Source organism: Bufo bufo, chromosome 3, assembly GCF_905171765.1.
Source record: "Bufo bufo chromosome 3, aBufBuf1.1, whole genome shotgun sequence".
Taxonomy (NCBI): domain Eukaryota; kingdom Metazoa; phylum Chordata; class Amphibia; order Anura; family Bufonidae; genus Bufo; species Bufo bufo.
The window spans coordinates 468,010,933-468,035,341 of record NC_053391.1 but is presented as its reverse complement, the minus strand read 5'-3'; positions in this window follow the sequence as shown (position 1 = coordinate 468,035,341).

Genomic DNA, 24,409 nt, shown 5'->3' with positions numbered 1-24,409 from the left:
ATATGTGATGAGAAAACAATCTCAGAATGACCTGGATAAGTAAATGCGTTTTAAAGTTATTACCACATAAAGTGACACATGTCAGATTTGCTAAAAATGGCCCAGTCCTTAAGGTAAAAAATGGCAGGGTCCTAAAGGGGTTAAGAGTCAAGATTTGTTTATACTCATCAATATTTTTCCTGAACTGCAGGGTGTTTCAGAGTAACATTATCTTCAGGGAGAGTAAGGACTGTAATTAGGAATTATGATACAGGAATACAAGGGGGTAGAGTTGAGCGAACACCTGGATGTTCGGGTTCGACGAGTTCGGCCGAACCCGAACCCCATAGAAGTCAATGGGGACCCAAACTTTTGGGCACTAAAAAGGCTGTAAAACACACCCGGAAAGGGCTAGAGGGCTGCAAAAGGCAGCAAAATGTAGTTAAATCCCCTGCAAACAAATGTAGATAGGGAAATGATGAGTTAACATAAAATAAATAAAAATTAAACAATATTAATTGGAGTGAGGTCCCATAGCACAGAATCAGGCTTCAAGTCACCCACCAATGGAGAAGGTCACATACTATTATTTTGACCACATCACCCAGACAAAGGAGAGAGGTCCCACAGCAGAGAACCAGGCATCATATCACCCACCACAGGAGTAGGCCACCATTTAGTTACTTTGACCCCTACACCCAGACGGAGGAGAGAGGTTACACAGCAGAGAATCAGGCATTTAGATCACCCACCACAGGAGTAGGCCACCATTGAATCAGACCCCGGCAACCATGTCAGATGGCACAAGCATAAGCTTTATATCAATCAGCACAGGAGAAGGCGACTTTGACAGACTTTGACCCCTACACCCGGACGGAGGAGAGAGGTTTCAAAGCAGAGAATCAGGCATTTAGATCACCCACCACAGGAGTAGGCCCCAATTTAATGGGACCCCGGCAACCATGTCAGATGGCACAACCATCAGCTTCATATCAATCAGCACAGGAGAAGGCGATTTTGAAAGACTTTGACCCCTACACCCAGACGGAGGAGAGAGGTTTCACAGCAGAGAATCAGGCATTTAGATCACCCACCACAGGAGTAGGCCCCCATTGAATCAGACCCTGGCAACCATGTCAGATGGCACAACCATCAGCTTTATATCAATCAGCACAGGAGAAGGCGACTTTGAAAGACTTTGACCCCTACACCCAGATGGAGGAGAGAGGTTTCACAGCAGAGAATCAGGCATCATATCAACCACCACAGGAGAAGCAACCATTTAGTTACTTTGACCCCTGCACCCAGGAAGAGGAGAGAGGCACCACAGCACATATTCTGGCATCATATCAGCCACCACAGGAGAAGCCACCATTGAGTTACTTTGACCCCCGCACCCAGGAAGAGGAGAGAGGCACCACAGCACATATTCTGGCATCATATCAGCCACCACAGGAGAAGCCACCATTGAGTTACTTTGACCCCCGCACCCAGGAAGAGGAGAGAGGCACCACAGCACATATTCTGGCATCATATCAGCCACCACAGGAGAAGCCACCATTGAGTTACTTTGACCCCTGCACCCAGGAAGAGGAGAGAGGCCCCACAGCACATATTCTGGCATCATATCAGCCACCACAGGAGAAGCCACCATTTAGTTACTTTGACCCCTTCACCCAAACAGAGGAGAGAGGTTCCACATCAGAGAATCAGGCATCATATCAACCACCACAGGAGTAGGCCACAATTTAATGGGACCCCGGCAACCATGTCAGATGGCACAACCATCAGCTTCATATCAATCAGCACAGGAGAAGGCGACTTTGAAAGACTTTGACCCCTACACCCAGACGGAGGAGAGAGGTTTCACAGCAGAGAATCAGGCATTTAGATCACCCACCACAGGAGTAGGCCCCCATTGAATCAGACCCTGGCAACCATGTCAGATGGCACAACCATCAGCTTTATATCAATCAGCACAGGAGAAGGCGACTTTGAAAGACTTTGACCCCTACACCCAGATGGAGGAGAGAGGTTTCACAGCAGAGAATCAGGCATCATATCAACCACCACAGGAGAAGCCACCATTTAGTTACTTTGACCCCTGCACCCAGGAAGAGGAGAGAGGCACCACAGCACATATTCTGGCATCATATCAGCCACCACAGGAGAAGCCACCATTGAGTTACTTTGACCCCCGCACCCAGGAAGAGGAGAGAGGCACCACAGCACATATTCTGGCATCATATCAGCCACCACAGGAGAAGCCACCATTGAGTTACTTTGACCCCCGCACCCAGGAAGAGGAGAGAGGCACCACAGCACATATTCTGGCATCATATCAGCCACCACAGGAGAAGCCACCATTGAGTTACTTTGACCCCTGCACCCAGGAAGAGGAGAGAGGCCCCACAGCACATATTCTGGCATCATATCAGCCACCACAGGAGAAGCCACCATTTAGTTACTTTGACCCCTTCACCCAAACAGAGGAGAGAGGTTCCACATCAGAGAATCAGGCATCATATCAACCACCACAGGAGTAGGCCACAATTTAATGGGACCCCGGCAACCATGTCAGATGGCACAACCATCAGCTTCATATCAATCAGCACAGGAGAAGGCGACTTTGAAAGACTTTGACCCCTACACCCAGACGGAGGAGAGAGGTTTCACAGCAGAGAATCAGGCATTTAGATCACCCACCACAGGAGTAGGCCCCCATTGAATCAGACCCTGGCAACCATGTCAGATGGCACAACCATCAGCTTTATATCAATCAGCACAGGAGAAGCCACCATTGAGTTACTTTGACCCCTGCACCCAGGAAGAGGAGAGAGGCCCCACAGCACATATTCTGGCATCATATCAGCCACCACAGGAGAAGCCACCATTGAGTTACTTTGACCCCCGCACCCAGGAAGAGGAGAGAGGCACCACAGCACATATTCTGGCATCATATCAGCCACCACAGGAGAAGCCACCATTGAGTTACTTTGACCCCTGCACCCAGGAAGAGGAGAGAGGCCCCACAGCACATATTCTGGCATCATACTAACCACCACAGGAGAAGCCACCATTGAGTTACTTTGACCCCTGCACCCAGGAAGAGGAGAGAGGCCCCACAGCACATATTCTGGCATCATATCAGCCACCACAGGAGAAGCCACCATTGAGTTACTTTGACCCCCGCACCCAGGAAGAGGAGAGAGGCACCACAGCACATATTCTGGCATCATATCAGCCACCACAGGAGAAGCCACCATTGAGTTACTTTGACCCCTGCACCCAGGAAGAGGAGAGAGGCCCCACAGCACATATTCTGGCATCATACTAACCACCACAGGAGAAGCCACCATTGAGTTACTTTGACCCCTGCACCCAGGAAGAGGAGAGAGGCCCCACATCACATATTCTGGCATCATATCAGCCACCACAGGAGAAGCCACCATTGAGTTACTTTGACCCCCGCACCCAGGAAGAGGAGAGAGGCACCACAGCACATATTCTGGCATCATATCAGCCACCACAGGAGAAGCCACCATTGAGTTACTTTGACCCCCGCACCCAGGAAGAGGAGAGAGGCACCACAGCACATATTCAGGCATCATATCACACACCACAGGAGAAGGCCTCTTTCAGTGATTTAGGCCTTTGGACCCAGACAGAGGAGAGAGGCACCACAGCACATATTCTGGCATCATATCAGCCACCACAGGAGAAGCCACCATTGAGTTACTTTGACCCCTGCACCCAGGAAGAGGAGAGAGGCCCCACAGCACATATTCTGGCATCATATCAGCCACCACAGGAGAAGCCACCATTGAGTTACTTTGACCCCTGCACCCAGGAAGAGGAGAGAGGCCCCACAGCACATATTCTGGCATCATATCAGCCACCACAGGAGAAGCCACCATTTAGTTACTTTGACCCCTTCACCCAAACAGAGGAGAGAGGTTCCACATCAGAGAATCAGGCATCATATCAACCACCACAGGAGAAGCCACCATTGAGTTACTTTGACCCCCGCACCCAGGAAGAGGAGAGAGGCACCACAGCACATATTCTGGCATCATATCAGCCACCACAGGAGAAGCCACCATTGAGTTACTTTGACCCCTGCACCCAGGAAGAGGAGAGAGGCCCCACAGCACATATTCTGGCATCATATCAGCCACCACAGGAGAAGCCACCATTTAGTTACTTTGACCCCTTCACCCAAACAGAGGAGAGAGGTTCCACATCAGAGAATCAGGCATCATATCAACCACCACAGGAGTAGGCCACAATTTAATGGGACCCCGGCAACCATGTCAGATGGCACAACCATCAGCTTCATATCAATCAGCACAGGAGAAGGCGACTTTGAAAGACTTTGACCCCTACACCCAGACGGAGGAGAGAGGTTTCACAGCAGAGAATCAGGCATTTAGATCACCCACCACAGGAGTAGGCCCCCATTGAATCAGACCCTGGCAACCATGTCAGATGGCACAACCATCAGCTTTATATCAATCAGCACAGGAGAAGCCACCATTGAGTTACTTTGACCCCTGCACCCAGGAAGAGGAGAGAGGCCCCACAGCACATATTCTGGCATCATATCAGCCACCACAGGAGAAGCCACCATTGAGTTACTTTGACCCCCGCACCCAGGAAGAGGAGAGAGGCACCACAGCACATATTCTGGCATCATATCAGCCACCACAGGAGAAGCCACCATTGAGTTACTTTGACCCCTGCACCCAGGAAGAGGAGAGAGGCCCCACAGCACATATTCTGGCATCATACTAACCACCACAGGAGAAGCCACCATTGAGTTACTTTGACCCCTGCACCCAGGAAGAGGAGAGAGGCCCCACAGCACATATTCTGGCATCATATCAGCCACCACAGGAGAAGCCACCATTGAGTTACTTTGACCCCCGCACCCAGGAAGAGGAGAGAGGCACCACAGCACATATTCTGGCATCATATCAGCCACCACAGGAGAAGCCACCATTGAGTTACTTTGACCCCTGCACCCAGGAAGAGGAGAGAGGCCCCACAGCACATATTCTGGCATCATACTAACCACCACAGGAGAAGCCACCATTGAGTTACTTTGACCCCTGCACCCAGGAAGAGGAGAGAGGCCCCACATCACATATTCTGGCATCATATCAGCCACCACAGGAGAAGCCACCATTGAGTTACTTTGACCCCCGCACCCAGGAAGAGGAGAGAGGCACCACAGCACATATTCTGGCATCATATCAGCCACCACAGGAGAAGCCACCATTGAGTTACTTTGACCCCCGCACCCAGGAAGAGGAGAGAGGCACCACAGCACATATTCAGGCATCATATCACACACCACAGGAGAAGGCCTCTTTCAGTGATTTAGGCCTTTGGACCCAGACAGAGGAGAGAGGCACCACAGCACATATTCTGGCATCATATCAGCCACCACAGGAGAAGCCACCATTGAGTTACTTTGACCCCTGCACCCAGGAAGAGGAGAGAGGCCCCACAGCACATATTCTGGCATCATATCAGCCACCACAGGAGAAGCCACCATTTAGTTACTTTGACCCCTGCACCCAGGAAGAGGAGAGAGGCACCACAGCACATATTGTGGCATCATATCAGCCACCACAGGAGAAGCCACCATTTAGTTACTTTGACCCCTTCACCCAAACAGAGGAGAGAGGTTCCACATCAGAGAATCAGGCATCATATCAACCACCACAGGAGTAGGCCACAATTTAGTTTATTTGACCCCTGCACCCAGGAAGAGGAGAGAGGCCCCACAGCACATATTCTGGCATCATATCACACACCACAGGAAAAGGCCTCTTTCAGTGATTTAGGCCTTTGGACCCAGACAGAGGAGAGAGGTCAGAGATTAGCTTCATATCCCCCAGCACAGCAGAAGACCGCTTTATTTGACTTAGGCCTCAGCACCCAGACAGAAGACAGAGGTAGCATGGCAGAGGTTATGGCTTCATGTCACCCGTTAGTTTAACCGGCCACTTTCATCTGGTTAGGCCCCGGCGCCCAGACAGAGAAGAGTTTCATTCAACTGTGGGTTTCATAAAATTTGTATCAAATAAAGAAGTGGCCCGTAGCACAACAAGACATGTTTTAGGCAGTTAATAAGGACTACTCTGCACAAGGGAGGGACAGGTCCTGTGGGATCCATGCCTGGTTCATCTTTATGAAGGTCAGCTTGTCCACGTTGGCTGTGGACAGGCGGCTGCGCTTGTCAGTAATGACGCCCCCTGCCGTGCTGAATACGCGTTCAGATAAAACGCTGGCCGCCGGGCAGGAAAGCACCTCCAAGGCATAACATGCTAACTCTGGCCACGTGGACAATTTCGAAACCCAGTAGTTGAATGGGGCCGAACCATCCGTCAGGATGTGGAGGGGTGTGCAGACATACTGTTCAACCATGTTAGTGAAATGCTGCCTCCTGCTAACACGTTCCGTATCAGGTGTCGGTGCAGATAGCTGTGGCGTGGAGACAAAACTTTTCCACATTTCTGCCATGCTAACCCTGCCCTCAGATGAGCTGGCCGTGACACAGCTGCGTTGGCGACCTCTTGCCACTCCTCTGCCTTCACCTTCCACCTGTTCCCCTGTGACATGTGGGAATGCTCTCAAGAGCGCCTCTATCAGCGTGCGCTTGTACTCGCGCATCTTACGGTCGCGCTCCAGTTCAGGAATTAAAGTGGGCACATTGTCTTTATACCGGGGATCCAGCAGGGTGGCCACCCAGTAGTCTGCACACGTTAAAACGTGGGCAACTCTGCTGTCGTTGCGCAGGCATTGGAGCATATATTCGCTCATGTGGGCCAGGCTACCCATGGGTAAGGACAAGCTGTCCTCTGTGGGAGGCGTATCGTCATCGTCCACCGTATCCCCCCAGCCACGCACCAGTGATGGGCCTGGGCTGCCACCCCGCTGTGAACTTGCGTCATCCTCGTCCCCCTCCACCTCCTCCTCCTCCTCGTCCTCCAGTACAGTGCCTTGGCTGGCGACTTGTGAACCTGTCCTCTGCTGCTTAAACAAACCTCCCTCTGAGCCACTTCGAACAGACTGGCCCGAAAGTGTTAGAAACGAGCCCTCATCCTCCTCCTCCTCCTCCACCTGGGCCACCTCCTCTAACATCATTGCCCTAAGTGTTTTCTCAAGGAGACATAGAAGTGGTATTGTAACGCTGATAACAGTGTCATCGCCACTGGCCATGTTGGTGGAGTACTCGAAACAGCGCAGCAGGGCACACAGGTCTCGCATGGAGGCCCAATCATTGGTGGTGACGTGGTGCTGTTCGGCAGTACGACTGACGCGAGCGTGCTGCAGCTGAAACTCCACTATGGCCTGCTGCTGCTCGCACAGTCTCTCCAGCATGTGCAAGGTGGAGTTCCACCGGGTGGGCACGTCGCATATGAGGCGGTGAGCGGGAAGGCCGAAGTTCCGCTGTAGCGCAGACAGGCGAGCAGCGGCAGGATGTGAACGGCGGAAGCGCGCACAGACGGCCCGCACTTTATGCAGCAGCTCTGACATGTTGGGGTAGTGGTGAATGAACCTCTGCACCACCAAGTTCAGCACATGCGCCAGGCAAGGGATGTGCGTCAAACCGGCTAGTCCCAGAGCTGCCACGAGATTTCGCCCATTATCGCATACCACCAGGCCTGGCTTGAGGCCCACCGGCAGAAACCACTCGTCGGTCTGTTGTTCAATACCCCGCCACAACTCCTGTGCGGTGTGGGGCCTGTCCCCCAAACATATGAGTTTCAGAATGGCCTGCTGACGTTTACCCCGGGCTGTGCTGAAGTTGGTGGTGAAGGTGTGTGGCTGACCGGATGAGCTGGTGGAAGCAGTGGAGGAGGAAGCCGAGTAGGAGGAGGAGGCTACAGGAGGCAGAGAATGATGCCCTGCGATCCTAGGGGGCGGAAGGACGTGCGCCAAGGAACTGTCCGCCGGGGGCCCAGCCGCCACTACATTCATCCAGTGTGCAGTTAGTGAGATATAGCGTCCCTGGCCGTGCTTACTGGTCCACGTATCTGTGGTTAGGTGGACCTTGCCACAAATGGCGTTGCGCAGTGCACACTTGATTTTATCGGACACTTGCATGTGCAGGGAAGGCACGGCTGTCTTGGAGAAGTAGTGGCGGCTGGGAACCACATACTGCGGGACAGCCATGGCCATCAGCTGTTTGAAGCTGTCTGTGTCCACCAGCCGGAATGACAGCATTTCAAAGGCCAGCAGTTTAGAAATGCTGGCGTTCAGGCCAAGGGCTCGAGGGTGACTCGGGGGGAATTTGCGCTTCCTCTCTAAGGTTTGAGATATTGAGAGCTGAACGCTGCTGTGTGATATAGTGGAGACGCTAGTTGACGGTGGCGGTGGTGTCGGTGGCACATCCTCTGTTTGCTGCTCGGCAGGTGGCAACATTCCTCTCGAGGCGGAAGCCGAGGCAGCAGCGGTAGAGGGAGCAGGGGGAGCCTCAGCGAGTGCCTGGTTTTTAAGGTGTGTACCCCACTGCAGTTCATGCTTTGCATGTAGATGCCTGGTCATGCAGGTTGTGCTGAGGTTCAGAATGTTAATGCCTCGCCTCAGGCTCTGATGGCAGAGCGTGCAAGTCACTCGGGTCTTGTCGGTAGGACATTGTTTAAAGAAGTGCCATGCCAGGGAACTCTTTGAAGCTGCCTTTGTGGGGCTGGGTCCCTGTTGGCGATGTCCAGTAGCAGGCGAACTCTGGGGGCGGCGGCTCGTCTGCTTTGGCCCCCTGCTTCCTCTTTGGCTTCGCTGTTGTCTCGGTCTCACCACTACCTCTTCCTCTGAACTGTGAAAGTCATCGCCACGACCTTCAGTCCATGTGGGGTCTAAGACCTCATCGTCCTCTGCATCGTCTTCCACCCAGTCTCCCTCCCTGACCTCCTCCTGTTCAGTCTGCACACTGCAAAAAGACGCGGCAGTGGGCACCTGTGTTTCGTCATCATCAGAGAGTCGGTGACTCTGCTGTGGTGGTATTCCCATGTCCTCTTCATCTGGAGACATAAGTGGTTGTGCGTCAGTGCATGGTATGTCTTCCTCCACTGGGGAAGGGCTAGGTGGACGCCCCTGGGAAACCCTGGAAGCAGAGTCTTCAAACAGAAGAAGAGACTGCTGCATAACTTGTGGCTCAGACCGTTTCCCTGATATGCTTGGGGGTGATGTGACAGACTGATGGGCTTGGTTTTCAGGTGCCACCTGTGCGCTTTCCGCAGAAGACTGGGTGGAAGACCATGTGGTGAACGTGCTGGAAGCACTGTCGGCCACCCAATCGATTAATGCCTGTACCTGCTCAGGCCTTACCATCCTAAGAGCGTCATTGGGCCCCACGAGATATTGCGGTACATTCTGCCGGCTAGTTGAGGGAGTTCGTTCCCTACTGTGTGCGCCTGGGGCCGAACGGCCACGTCCTCTACCAGCAACAGAGGCTCCACGGACACCACCACGACCGCGTCCTCGTCCCTTAATAGTATTTTTCTTCATTGTTGCGATTCAACTCGCACCACAATGAAATATATTATTTTTTATAAGCAAAATCCCCTCACTGGAATACTTTCAGTCTTTTGACTGTATGGATTACAGATGGAATGACTGTTATATGTGAGTACCGCTTTCTTTGACAGATTCTAGTATGGGTACATATATGTTTTCTCAACCCCAGCACATTAGTTTGCTAATTCCAGATGTATGAAACGCAGGCCTAACTGTATCTAGTATATTGAACGCCAGATAAACTAACTTGGCCTTTTTTAAATAAAAAAAATTCCCTCACTGGAATACTTTTAGTCTTTTGACTGTATGGATTACAGATGGAATGACTGTTATATGTGAGTACCGCTTTCTTTGACAGATTCTAGTATGGGTACATATATGTTTTCCCAACCCCAGCACATTAGTTTGCTAATTCCAGATGTATGAAACGCAGGCCTAACTGTATCTAGTATATTGAACGCCAGATAAACTAACTTGGCCTTTTTTAAATAAAATAAAAATTCCCTCACTGGAATACTTTCAGTCTTTTGACTGTATGGATTACAGATGGAATGACTGTTATATGTGAGTACCGCTTTCTTTGACAGATTCTAGTATGGGTACATATATGTTTTCCCAACCCCAGCACATTAGTTTGCTAATTCCAGATGTATGAAACGCAGGCCTAACTGTATCTAGTATATTGAACGCCAGATAAACTAACTTGGCCTTTTTTAAATAAAAAAAATTCCCTCACTGGAATACTTTCAGTCTTTTGACTGTATGGATTACAGATGGAATGACTGTTATATGTGAGTACCGCTTTCTTTGACAGATTCTAGTATGGGTACATATATGTTTTCCCAACCCCAGCACATTAGTTTGCTAATTCCAGATGTATGAAACGCAGGCCTAACTGTATCTAGTATATTGAACGCCAGATAAACTAACTTGGCCTTTTTTAAATAAAAAAAATTCCCTCACTGGAATACTTTCAGTCTTTTGACTGTATGGATTACAGATGGAATGACTGTTATATGTGAGTACCGCTTTCTTTGACAGATTCTAGTATGGGTACATATATGTTTTCCCAACCCCAGCACATTAGTTTGCTAATTCCAGATGTATGAAACGCAGGCCTAACTGTATCTAGTATATTGAACGCCAGATAAACTAACTTGGCCTTTTTTAAATAAAAAAAATTCCCTCACTGGAATACTTTCAGTCTTTTGACTGTATGGATTACAGATGGAATGACTGTTATATGTGAGTACCGCTTTCTTTGACAGATTCTAGTATGGGTACATATATGTTTTCCCAACCCCAGCACATTAGTTTGCTAATTCCAGATGTATGAAACGCAGGCCTAACTGTATCTAGTATATTGAACGCCAGATAAACTAACTTGGCCTTTTTTAAATAAAAAAAAAATTCCCTCACTGGAATACTTTATGGCTTTTCACTGTATGGATTACAGGTGGACTGGTATTAGTAGGGGTGACACAAGCACACCCAAGTCCCTGATGTAGGATTTCTATGGCACAGACCACTATTACAAGTGATTCATGGACGTTGGGAGAGATTGTGCTGCAGCACTAGTCCCAAGATGGCCGCCGCCTATCAGCCCAGTAACATGTGCCACAAAATGGTCTGCACAACCTTTAAAAAAAATAGCCTTGGACTGTGCTGCTAAATCGCTATTGGTCTGAATCCCAGGTGTAGATGTCTGACTTGTTTGGAGCTTTGGAATGCACACTGTGGCAGCTTCTGCTGCAGCACTACAAGTCGCAAAATGGCGGCCGGCGGTCAGCCCAGGTACATGTGGATGGAAAAATCACTCTGGCCACTCTAAAAATAGCCAATTCCTATCAAAAAAGCAGCTCAGCTGCAGTTGTTCAGATGAATCACAGGTGGAGGAGAGAAATTTGCTTCCAGTTATTCAATTATCCCTGCCTATTCTCGCCCTAGCATCAGCTGCGTCTATCCCTGTTCTATTCACATCGGGAGTGAGCACGTCCCGACGTGCGCACAAGCTTATAAAGAGGCTGAGTCACATGCTGCACTTGGCCAATCACAGCCTTGCCAATAGTAGGCATGGCTGCGATGGCATCTTAGGGCAAGTAGTATGATGCATGTTGATTGGCTGCTTTGCAGCCTTTCAAAATGCGCCAAAATACATGCCGAACGACGAACCCGAACCCGAACTTTTACGAAAAAGTTTGGGTTCGGGTCCGTGTCACGAACACCCCAAAATTCGGTACGGACCCGAACTATGCTCGAACTGTTCGCTCAACACTACAAGGGGGTAAACTTCATTACCAAAACACAGAACATGGATGAGAGTGGCTGGTGTAACTCCAACCACATATTGATGGCAGTGTCCACATAATCACTCCGGATGCAAGCGACAATGCAAGCTGTAGATGTATTTGTAGCTTGTAGCATATAGTCAAATTTGGTCACATATTACTGTAGTTGGATATGAGTGACCGGTTTTGCTTGAATTGCCTTGTCTACAAGATACAGTGAGAAACTGATTTAGATGCTATTTACTTAAACTTAATGACAGCAAATCTCAGCAAATCAACTGGCACCTTTTTGAGCGATTAGAAAATCGGCAAAACTCAAATAGGGTGAAAAACGTACTTCTATTATTGTTCATGTCCTTGAAAATGCACTGGATATGAATCTGTTGGGCATTGTACATCTATTACATCAAATCCTTATATGATTTTGCATAGTTATTTATACAAAGCCATATAATTAACTTTATACATGCATGAAGGCTTGCTTCTTTTTATCAACATTCAGCGATAAAACACCTAATTTATTATAAACAATTACAAGTAGTTCAATGCAGCAAAACAGAATGAATTGTAAACATCATGTACAGGTGTAGAATCACCTGCAAAAACAAGCAATTTTCGGAACAAATCATATGTTAGCATGAGATAGCTGTATACTAAATCATAATAAATGTGAAGGAATGAGGAAGGAACCACATCCACATGCAAATGTATGTCTTCAGCTAGGTTTAATCAGGAAAGAGTTGAAAAAGACAAACAAGATGGAAACAAAGGGTAAGAAAATAACAAAATATATCCTAGTAGTAAAGGTCATAGAATGAATTATAGCTATTTATTCCTCATGGTAGGTGGTGTATAGATAAAGTGTCTGTATTTCTCAGCATTGAAGACACCATTAATCCTGAAACATAGTGCAGCACGTGAAAGGCATATCATGCTTACTTCCCTTCGAAATTGGAAGATGTCCAGCAGTGTCATCAGTTAAGAATTAACAGAAACCAGCGGGACCCAGGTACACCTATCTACTGTTTGGAGAAGTCTGGCCAGAAGTGGTCTTCCTGGAAGATTTGTGGCCAAAAAGCACACCTTCAATGTGGAAACAAAGCCAAGCAACACAACTGTGCCTGAAAACATAAGAACTGGGTTAAGGAAAATGGCAGCAGAAGGCAGTTTGTTTGCTGAAGAGCTGGAGAGAGGTACAATACAGTAATTAGTGTCTGCAGGCAACAGTGAAGCATGGTGGGGGTTCCTTGAAAGTGCTGCATTTCAGCCAAAGAAGTTGGAAATTTGGTGAAGATTAATAGTGTCCTGAATGTTGAGAAATATAGGTAGATACATCATGCATTACCATCAAAGAGGCGTCTGATTAGCTCCTGCAGCACGACAATGCATACAGCCAACGTCATTAAGGACTATCTTCAGCATAAAGTAGAACAATGAGTCTGGGAAGTGATATGGCCTCCACCGAGCCCTGATGTTTACATTGTTCAGTCTGTCAGGAATCAAATTAAGGGCTTATGCACACGACCGTAGCCATTTTTGCAGTCTGCATATTGCAGATCCACAAAACACAGATGTTGGCCGTGTGCGTTATGCATTTTGCTGAATGTCTAGCCCATAACAGAACAGTACTATCCTGTAATGCGGACAAGAATAGTGCATATTCTATATTTTTGCGGATGCCATGGAACAGACATACGGATGTGGACAGCACACGGTGTGCTGTCCGCATCTTTTGTGGCCCCATTGAAGTGAATGTATGGTTAGACATTCTAAATAAATTTCAAAAGAAGAAAATTCAAATTTTTCCATATTTTTCACATCTTCCTTTATAAAAAAAAAACTAGAAATTATGAGAGATGAATGAATCGAAGCTGACAAAGTGAAATTTGTTCTGAATTTAAGGAAAAATTTGATTCGCGACGAAAGCGAATTTCCTCGTGCTTCATGGTAACGAATCACATTTTTTCCTAAAATGGCTGCTGCACGTGTGAGGACATGGGGCAAGGAACTCTGGGAAGGCGGAATCACCCACAATGCCTTGCATGCAGCTGAGAGAGTAGTGGATGCATGGAATAGCCTTCTTGCAGAAGTGGTAGCTGCAAATACAGTGAAGGAGTTTAAGCATGCATGGGATAGGCATAAGGCCATCCTTCATATAAGATAGGGCCAGCGGCTATTCATAGTATTCAGTATATTGGGCAGACTAGATGGGCCAAATGGTTCTTATCTGCCGACACATTCTATGTTTCTATTTTTAAATCAGCAGCCAGCCAGCCCTGTGATGTCACAGCCCTATAAATAGCGGCAGCCATTTTAGATTCTGCCATTTACCAGTGGACTTAGTGCAGGGAGAGACCTCTGCAGGCGCTAGGGACAGTGATAGAAAAAATGTAATTGTGCTAAAAAAAAAAATGATTTACAAGTGCAGGAAAAGATTATTCAAGGTATCAAGGTATAGGGAAAGGATAGAGAGGAATCAATCCACAGCATTTCTGTTGAACAGGGTTCAGTCGGGGAGGTGACAGCCTGGGTTATAGGAACAATCCTATTACATCTTGCAGCACTGACTGGTGATCCAAATTGCCATTATACAGCTCTGTAATTCCAGCAAACCGTTTTTATTAGGGTGCAAGTGCTGTTTGATACAGGCATTAACAGGGGTTATTACAAGGAAATAATTCTATGTTTTATTTGCCCTAGTGCGGTGCAGTTATATGTTCTAAAAAAAATTTAGGCTTGTATTAGTGGGAAAAAAAGGGCTCCTTAGCCATTGTGTGGTGAAGTGCGAAAATTACAGCCCGTTTCGTCGTGTATTAGTGGCAAAAGTAAAATATATTTGCCGCTCAGAGGTGCAGTTATCTGTTCTAAAGCCCTTTTTCCGTGTATTAGTGGCAAAAGTAAAATATATTTGCCGCTCAGAGGTGCAGTTATCTGTTCTAAAGTCCTTTTTTGTACGTATTAGTGGAAAAAGGAAAAATATCTTTGCCGCTCAGCAGTGTAGCGATATATTCTAAAGCCCAGTTTGCCGTGTATTAAAATATATTCGCCGTTCAGCGTTGCACTTATCTGTTGAAAAGCCTTTTGTGTAAAATTAGGGTGTAATTGCTGTTCAGTGGTGCAGTGAGATATTTTACTCAGTTTGCCGTGTATAACTGGAAAAATAAAAATATATTCGCCGTCCTGCATTGCACTTATCTGTTGAAAAAATGTTGTGTTCTGTAAAAGTATAAAAAAAAGCTAGGGCCTAAATGCCCTTGTGCAGTGCAGTACTATACTCTAAAGCCCAATTTGCCGTGTATTAGTGGCAAAAAGATTTTTGATTCGCCATTCAACGTTGCACTTATCTTTTGAAAAGCCTGTTGCGTTCTGTAACAGTTTAAAAAAATTAGGGCCTATTTGCTATTTAGCTGTGCAGTGATATATTCTAAAGCCCTGTTTGCTGTGTATTAGTGGCAAAATAAAAAATATTTGATCTAATATTTGGCTATTTGATCTAACAGTATGTCAGGTAGAGAAGTGCCAGGCCCTGCACAGGGGAGTGGCAGAGGCCTAAATGCTTCTGGTGCATGCAGAGGTCGCAGCAGAGTAAGGGGCTGTGGCAGCAGGGGTCACTTCGAGAGGCCTGAGCTCCCAGTGTCAGCTAGCGGTTGTGTCGTGACCAGCAACCCAGCGGTTCTTGAATGGTTGACTAAATTTCATCGCAAGTGACATCAGACACTCCCAGCCAAGAGTCAGTGGGTTGATCAGACACAACCCTTAGTTGGCATGGCCCGAGAGCAGGCCCTGTGCCCTCACATGTCCTGAACCTTCCTCTGTCCTTTTCTGTTCCCTCCCCGCGAGAAGTATTATATGTTGTAGGCTCATCTCCACTTTTTCACGAGGTAGAGCTACTAGAGGACAGTCAGCAGCTACTGCCCAGCCAAGATGTGGAGAAGACATAGTAACATAGTATATAAGGCCGAAAAAAGACATTTGTCCATCCAGTTCGGCCTGTTGTCCTGCAAGTTGATCCAGAGGAAGGCAAAAAAAAAACTGTGAGGTAGAAGCCAATGTTCCCCACTAAAGGGGAAAAAATTCCTTCCCGACTCCATTCAGGCAATCGGATAACTCCCTGGATCAACGACCCCTCTCTAGTACCTATAGCCTGTAATATTATTACACTCCAGAAATACATCCAGGCCCCTCTTGAACTTTTTTAGTGAACTCACCATCACCACCTCCTCAGGCAGAGAGTTCCATAGTCTCACTGCTCTTATCATAAAGAATCCTCTTCTATGTTTGTGTACAAACCTTCTTTACTCCAGACACAGAGGATGTCCCCTTGTCACAGTCACCGTCCTGGGGATGAATATATGATGGGAGAGATCTCTGTACTTTAAATCTTAAATTTAATAGCTTTGCTTTCTCCTGATCGCTCTCTGCAACTCCCTAGTAATCACTCTGTAAAGGCCCGTCACCTTCAGATTTATACTTTTTACCATTTATATAATTGAAGAACATTTTAGGGTTAGTTTTGCTCTCTTTGGCAATTAATCTCTCGGTCTCTAGTTTGGCCGCTTTTATTAGTTTTTTACATATTCTATTTGTTTCCTTATAATTTTTCAGTGCTTCCTCGCTACCCTCCAGTTTTAGTGATTTAAATGTTTTTTTTTTGTCATTTTTTGCTTTCTTTATAGTTCTGTTTATCCACATTGGTTTCTTCTTGTTCCTTAACCTTTTATTTCCTAAGGTATGTACCTCTCACAATCAGATTTTAGGATGTTTTTAAAAATATCCCATCTGCCGCTTCCTCCGCTAGTGATGAGTAGTGAGTAGAAAGTAGTGATGAGGAGAGTGGCGTGGGAGCTCGTGTTGAGAGCGGTCAGGCTCCTGACCCAGAGATGGTTGAGGAGGGAAACAGTGACGTGCAAACAGTACTAGATGATGATGATGTAGCTGATTGCACTTGGGATTCCGGGTGACGAATGGGGTTTCATCATCATCGGGAGAAGAGGGTAGCAGCTTGCCCATAAGCCAGCAAGTCGCTAGCGTGGGCGGGAGTCAGCAGGGTGGCAGCAGTTGGAGGTTGGTAGCCAAACTTTGCGAGAGCCTAGGAAGTAGCAGTGCAGGGGCTTAAAGGGCCACTAAACTGTTTTTGTTTTTTGGTTAGTTTTAATCCCTATACTGCGATTTATGCATACATACTGTAATTAATCATTTCGGTTCAGCAGATTATGTTAAAAACGTACTTTTAAAATATGCAAATTACCTTGCTACCAGCAAGTAGGGCGGCTACTTGCTGGTAGCAGCCGCATCCTCCTATCCTAAAGACGCCCCCTCCGCATGTTGATTGACAGGGCCAACGGACGGGATCGTCCTCTGGCTGGTCCTGTCTGATATCAAGATCTCGCGCCTGCACCGTAACGGTATTCAGTCGGCGCAGGCGCACTGAGAGGCGGACGCTCGCTCGGCCGCTCCATCCTCAATGCGCCTGCGCCGATGACGTCATCAAGTACATCAGCCGAAACGCCACAGGATTGATCACCGCAGAAATTTTATACGGACCAATAAATCTTGGACCCAGTTTCCAAGATGGCACTCTCAATTTGATACTCTTAGTGGACAACCACACCAGATCACCCACACACAGGTCCGGACCAGTCATACGTCTCTTGTCAGCCATTCGTTTATACCTCTCACCCATCCTCTCCAAATTCTCTTGAATCCTCCGCCAGATAGAGGATAAGGCAGAAGAGAATCTCTCCTCTTCTGGCATCCCAGAGGAACCAGACCCAGAAAAGGTACCAAACTGAGGGTTATTCAACGCAAATTCTGCTAAGGACAAGAATGAGGACCAGTCCTCCTGATTCTCAGCCACAAAGCACCTCAAGTAGGTCTCCAGGTTTTGATTAGTACGCTCCGTCTGACCATTCGACTGCGGATGAAAAGCCGAAGAGAATGAAAGTTGAATGCCAAGCCGAGAGCAGAACGCCCTCCAAAACCTGGAGACAAACTGCGTGCCCCTATCCGAGACCACATCCAAAGGAATACCATGCAATTTCACAATATTATCCACAAAAATCTGCGTAAGGGTCTCAGCATTAGGCAGACTCGTCAGTGGTATAAAGTGAGCCATTTTACTGAAACGGTCAACTACCACCAAAATCACTGTTCTCCCGGAGGAACTCGGCAGATCCGTAATAAAGTCCATAGACAAATGCGTCCAAGGACGAGATGGAATAGACAATGGAAGAAGTGAACCAGGCGGTCGAGTATGAGCAACCTTTGACCGAGCGCAGGTTTCACAAGCTGTCATGTAATTATCAATGCTCTTACGTAACCCTGGCCACCAGAACCTCCGGGATACTAGATCACAGGTGGACTTACCACCAGGATGTCCAGCGAGAACAGTATCGTGATGTTCCTTGAACACCTTGTATCATAGGCCCTCAGGAACAAACAACCTCCCTGGGGGACAAGAACCAGGAGCCCCCTCCTGGGCTCCCAACACCTCCATCTCCAATTCAGGGTACAGAGCGGAGACCACCACCCCATCCGCCAAAATCGGCGCCGGATCTTCTGAATCACCTCCCCCAGGAAAGCTGCGAGACAAGGCATCTGCCTTGACGTTCTTGACCCCTGGGCGAAAGGTAACCACGAAATTGAACCTGGTAAAAAACAGTGACCATGTGGCCTGCCTAGGGTTCAGACGCTTGGCAGATTGCAGGTAAGCCAAATTCTTATGGTCAGTATACACCATAGCGGGGTGAGACGCCCCCTCTAACCAGTGACGCCATTCCTCAAAGGCCAACTTGATAGCCAACAACTCTCTATCTCCAACATCATAATTCCTCTCGGCGACCGAGAGCTTCTTGGAGAAGAAGGCACACGGGACCCACTTGCCAGGAGATGAACCCTGTGACAGCACCGCCCCAACCCCCACCTCTGATGCATCAACCTCTACTACGAATGGCTGAGACACATCCGGCTGCACCAGAATGGGAGCAGACGCAAAACGCTCCTTAACAGCCGAAAAGGTCTGCAATGCCTCATCCGACCAGACAGAGACATCGGCGCCCTTCTTGGTCATATCAGTAAGAGGTTTTACTAGGGTAGAATAATTCGAAATAAATTTTCTATAATAATTCGTAAACCCCAAGAACCGCATCAAAGCTTTCTGATTCTCTGGTCGGTCCCACTCCAGAACCGCCCGGACCTTTTCGGGGTCCATACAAAAACCGGAATCAGAAAGCATGTATCCCAAGAACGGAAGCTCTTGCACCGCAAACAAACATTTCTCCAATTTGGCATATAACTTATTCTCCCGAAGGATCGTCAAAACCTGTCTCACATGATCCTGATGGGTCTTCAGATCAGGAGAATAAATTAAAATGTCATCCAGGTAAACTACTACGAACCTCCCCACCAAGTGATGAAAAATGTCATTGACGAATCGCTGAAATACTGCTGGCGCGTTCGTCAACCCAAAAGGTATCACCAGGTTCTCAAAATGACCCTCGTGCATATTGAAGGCCGTTTTCCACTCATCCCCCTCATTGATCCTGATCAGATTGTAGGCGCCTCTCAAATCCAACTTGGAGAACACCTTGGCTCCAACAATCTGATCAAAAAGATCAGAGATCAAGGGCAGGGGATATGGATCCCGGACTGTAATACAGTTCAATTCCCGGAAATCCAAACAAGGTCTTAGTGATCCATCTTTTTTCTTCACAAAAAACAAACCTACTGCCACTGGAGACTTAGATGGACTAATATGACCCTTTGCCAAACTCTCGGCGACATACTTTCGCATGACCTCTCTTTCAGGTTGAGAGAGGTTGTAAAGCCGAGACTTTAGCAACTTAGCCCCAGGAATGAGATTAACTGGACAATCGTAGTCCCGATGAGGGGGCAATTCCTGAGCCCCACCCTCTGAAAAGACATCCGCAAAATCCGAGAGATACTGAAGTAAAGCTGTAATGGACACACCAGAGATAGATGTGCCAAGACAATTATCCGAACAAAACTCGCTCCAACCAATTATTTGTTTCGCTTGCCAGTCTATAATTGGGTTATGTCTAGTCAACCATGGCAACCCCAAAACTATAGGACCTGGCAAATCCTTCATGACAACACAAGAAATAATTTCAGCATGTGAATCACCCACCCTTAAGTGAATACCATGAACAATGAGAGTAAGGCTCCTTTGAGAAAGAGGGGAAGAATCAATTGCAAAAACACGAATCTCGTTCTCTAACGTGCAAGTACTTAGTCCCAGGCCTTGAAGAAAAAGAAAGTCAATTAGGTTTACCCTAGCACCACAATCAAGAAATACATCAACAAACACATTTTTTGACTCTAGCGCCACCATAGCTGAAAGGAGATAACGGGAAATTCAGGGAGCTTGCATACCCGTCTGCTCCACCACACCATTCATACTACCAAGTGTGAGGGAAGTTTTTTTTTTCTTTTTTCTTTTTCTCTTCCACCTGTGATTTAACATAAGGACAAGAAAAAATAAAATGACCCCTCTTTCCACAATAGTAACATAGATTGTGCACTTTTCTAAAGTCTCTACTATCAGAATGGCAAGATATCTGACCTAACTGCATGGGTTCCTCCCCTACCCCAGAGTTATAAGTAATATCACCCTGGGCAGTAGGAGAAACAAAACCACACGCAGGAGGGATCCCCTGCACGGAGGGACTCTTACACCTCTCTCTGATACGTCTATCCAACCGTATAGCCAAAGACATTGCATTCTCTAAAGTATCCGGGTACTCATGAAAAGCCAGGGCATCCTTCAACCTTTCAGATAACCCCTGACAAAACTGACTACGTAACGCGGGGTCGTTCCACCCCGACTCAGTAGCCCACCTCCTAAACTCTCTGCAGTATGTTTACCCTGTAGTAAGTTGCGCAACTTCGATTCTGCCATCGAGACCCGATCTGGGTCATCGTAAATCAATCCCAGGGCTTGGAAAAATTCCTCCACCGACCGGAGAGCCAGAGAACGGGGCGGCAGAGAAAAAGCCCAGGATTGCTCATCCCCTTTAAGCAAAGACATGATGATACCAACCCTCTGATCTTCATTACCTGATGAAAATGGACGCAGTCAAAAGTACAATTTGCATGACTCTTTAAAGCGGAAAAAAATCATCCGTACCCCCTGTAAATTTCTCGGGAAGAGCGACTTTAGGCTCCCCACCAATTCGACCTGTACCTGATGCCAGAACCCTCTGACACTGTGTGACCGAACTACGAAGATCCGCAACCTCTAGGGATAAACCCTGCATGCGGTCAAGCAGTGCATCAATTGACGCCATCACAAAAGCGCTGAGTGATGGCAGTCACAGTATGGTGGATTATAATGTCACGGCGGGCGTGCACTCAGTATAACAGATAACGCACCAACCAGGCTCTGGGCGAGAGACAGGGGAAGGGTCACCTCCTAGCTAATCCCTGACCTCTTTCCCTGCACTGCTCAGCCCACCTACAGACCTTTAAGGTAGGTATGAGGTGTCCCCGTGCCTGGGCTGACAAAACCCTGAATTCCCTGAAATGGTGAAGTGGGGAAATAGGAGCAGCCTGCTCGCACAGAACCTGGATGGGATTGATGATACAAAACAACCAAACTTCAAATAACACTTATCTTCCTGAGCTGGAACAGACAGCCAACCTTCTTTCCTAGCTTCCAAGACCACAATGATTAGTATAATCCGCTCAGAGCAGTGGGCTGGTGTACTATTTAAACTAATGACCCCACCCAGTGCACTTGATGAGAGGCGGATCCAGCACGACTCCAAAACAAACACTAAACTTGTGCTGCTATCCTGGCCGACCTCCGCACATCGTCAGAGTGGGGCATGACACTCAGTCGAAGGGAACTGTCTGTCCTTCCCATCATCTGCCGGTCCTGATGCTTCTGCTCCTCCTCCTCCTCATCACGTATTCCGTCAGCAATCGATCACAGAAGCAATTACCAAGAGACAACAGTATGTGTGCACTCATCCAACGGCACAGAAGCTCAATGTGCTCCTGTCCAAGTTGTTGGTGCTGCAGTCCCTCCCTTTCCAAGTAGTGGACTTGCACCTTTCAGAGAACTGATGGCTTGGGCCGAGCCGAGGTGGAGAGTCCCAAGCTGTCTTTTTTTTGCCAAAAAGGCAGTACCAGCCCTCCACAAATATGTAGAACAGAAGGTGGACCAGTCCTTGAGCCTGTCGGTGTCTGCCAAAGTGCACGGCAGCACCGATGTGTGGAGCAGTAACTATGGCCAGCGACAGTATATGTCCTTTACGGCCCACTGGGTAAATGTGGTTCCTGCACAGCCACACCAGCAACTTGGCCAGGTGACGCCGCTTCGGCCTCCACGTTGCCACTCCGTTGGTCCTGCGACAATGTCTGCCTCTGCCTGCTCATCCTCCACCGTGTCCTCAGCCTCCACTGCAGGGACAATGCACAGTGCTCCTCCAGCATACCACATGTGCAGGGCACGGCGGTGTCACACTGTTCTGCACCTTGTTTTCCTGGGCAAACGGAGTTGCACATGGGAGGAACTGCTCCATGTCCTTCAGCAAGAAATCGAATCCCGGCTTTCTCTGCGACAACTGAAAATCGGAACCATGATGACCGACAACGGGAAGAACATTGTGTCGGCGTTGCATTAAGGAGGGCTGAGCCATGCACCCTGCATGGCACACGTGTTCAATCTGGTAGTCAAGCGGTTCCTCAAGTCTTCCACCCATCTGCAAGACATCCTAAAAATGTCCAGGAAACTTTGCATGCACTTCAGCCACTTGTACATCGCAAAGCACACCGTCCTTGAGCTGCAGCGGTAGAACGGAATCTCCCAACATAGATTGATATGCAACATTTCCACCTGTTGGAATTCCACCCTCCATATGTTGGACCGACTGTATGAACAGAGAACGGCCATCAACGATTTCCTGATGATCCAAGCGGACAGGAATACTCCCCTGTGTAACTTAGATGTTAGTCAGTAGCAGCTCATGCGGGACACCTGCCGTTTGCTCAGGGCCTATGAGGAGGCCGCGTTATTTGTCAGTCGCCATGACTACGGGATGAACGATGTCATTCCACTGCTTCATGTCCTGGAACAGATGCTGGTAAATATGGCTGGTCAGGGGACTGGAGACGTGGCACCTAGATCTCACGGCCACATGAGCCCTGTGAGGGCTGAACTGGAGGGGGAGGAGGAGGACATTGGAGCACAAGCAATGTGTAGCGAAATTGTTTTTTCTACACAGGTGACAGGAGAGGAGGAGCAGCCAGAGGAGCTACAGGGTGATGAGCAAGATGAGCCAGATGAGCCAGAGGACCCTGACACACCGTGGCAGTATGCAGTGGACATGGAGGCAGGGAGTTCCTCCGAATCACTTGCGCATGTTAACTTGCTTGGGTAGTGACAGTCGAATTGTCACATTCGTTAGAGGGATGACTTCTGGCTCTTCACCTTGTTGGACCCTTGCTACCAGTCCAAAATGGGGGCCTTTTTTACACCCGCTGAGAGGGAAGGCAAACTGAACTACTATAGAGAAATCCTACGTAGTCAGTTGGCCGCTGCCTATCTGTGCCATTGTCCATCCTCTTGATGGTCTGACCGGGGGGGCCCCTCTGCACTCACGTTCCACTGCCATGGCTGCTGGGGAGGGGTGGGGTGGCAGGAGCAGTACCAGCTCATCAGCAGTAGCCTGAGTTTATAGTCACTGATGAACAGCTTTCTTCACCCACATAGTGAAGAAATGACTCACCAGCAGCTAGACATAGAGCAGAACCTGAACCTGCAGGTGGTGGCATACTTGGAGTGCACCCTGCCAGCCGACATTGAAGTTCTGCTGGACTACTGGGCAGCCAAACAAGTTTGCCCTGGAAAAGCTGTCCTGCCCGGCCAGCGGTGTGGCTTCAGAGCGGGTGTTTAATGCGGCGGGGACCATAGTTACCCCAAGAAGAACTCTACTGTCCACTAAAAATGTGGAGAGACTGACCTTTGTCAAGATTAATTAGGCATGGATCATCCAGGATTTCCACCCACCAATTCCTGATGCATCAGACTAGATCATCTGTGGTGCCACACCAACACTTTGACAAAAGAGACTGGTTTCTTCGGGCTACCTGCCTCAGCTACTGTTCTGATGGTGCCACCCACCTGATGCCAAACATCTGATGCCAAGTGCTCCTTTTTTCACCCACCATCTTCAGCGGGTAGTGGTACCACCTCCACACTATGTAGCCTTGCCACTCTGCGGCCTCCTGATGCTGCCGCCACCTACAGACTCTGTGATTGGGCCACTTTGTGGTCTCTTAATGCTGCTTTCACCTCACCACTATGTCACATTGCCACTCTGTGGTCTCCTCATGCTGCTGCCACCTCCACACTATGTCACCTTGCCACTCTGTGGCCTCCTGATGCTGCTGCCACCTCCACACTCTGTCATTGTGTCACTCTGTAGCCTCCTTTTTTCTTTTAAATTCTCTTCTTTTTTTTTAAAGACAAAGGGAAAAACTTGGTACAATACAATCAAATTTGATATGCAGCAATGAAGACAGTAAGTCATCATACCGATCTATAACTAGTACAGTAAACAAAATGTAACAGAGTTACAAAGAGTTGGGTG